Source organism: Ornithorhynchus anatinus, chromosome 1 (assembly GCF_004115215.2).
Source record: "Ornithorhynchus anatinus isolate Pmale09 chromosome 1, mOrnAna1.pri.v4, whole genome shotgun sequence".
NCBI lineage: Eukaryota > Metazoa > Chordata > Mammalia > Monotremata > Ornithorhynchidae > Ornithorhynchus > Ornithorhynchus anatinus.
The window spans coordinates 177,599,989-177,600,688 of NC_041728.1; the positions used below are offsets into that span (position 1 = coordinate 177,599,989).

Here is a 700-nt window from a genome sequence, read left to right on the forward strand (position 1 = left end):
GTCATCTCCGATCCATAGCGACACCATGAACACATCTCTCAGAGAACGCCCCACCTCCGTCTGCAATTGATCTGGTAGTGGATCCATAGAGTTTTCCTGGTGAAAATCCAGAAGTGGTTTACCGTTGCCTCCAACCGCAAAGGAAACCTGAATTTCCGCCCTCGACTCTCTCCCATGCTGCTGCTGCCCAGCACAGGTGAGTTTTGACTTGTAGCAGATTGCCTTCCACTCTCCAGCCACTGCCCAAGCTAGAAATGGAACGGGTAGGCCTCTGCTTGACTCTCCCTCCCGTAGTCGAGATCGGCAGAGTCCTGGAAACTCTCCAGGTGCGACCCTGAGAAGGGACGTGGTAGAAACAGAAATGTTGAGAAATGTATTTCCCCTAAAAAAGTATCTCTTGCCTGCATATATTTGCATCACGGTTACTTTTGACCTCTATAATTATTTTCCCCCTCCATTCCCTGTGTTCCTTGAAAACCTAGGTGCAATTTTCAGATTTGTTTTGTAGATTTCTCCCCTCTTCATAGCCTGTCATGGGAATCTCAAGTGAGAACCTAGTGTTCATTCAGATACTGCTTCTGTGGCAGTCAGTCATTCAGTTGTATTTATATTGAGAGCTTACTGTGTGAACTTCGTAACTCCTCCAAGGTTCTCATTTTTATGGGATGAGAATGGCTAAGAAATCTCCCTGACAAGGGGA

General features: G+C 46.7%; 1 non-coding gene across 1 annotated transcript; it reads right to left on the bottom strand.

Annotated features, from left to right (window-relative positions):
* Nucleotides 1–206: 206 nt before the first annotated feature.
* Nucleotides 207–344, bottom strand: LOC114817423. The gene has a single exon (XR_003765282.1). It is a non-coding gene; the product is annotated as a small nucleolar RNA SNORA7 (small nucleolar RNA).
* Nucleotides 345–700: the final 356 nt, after the last annotated feature.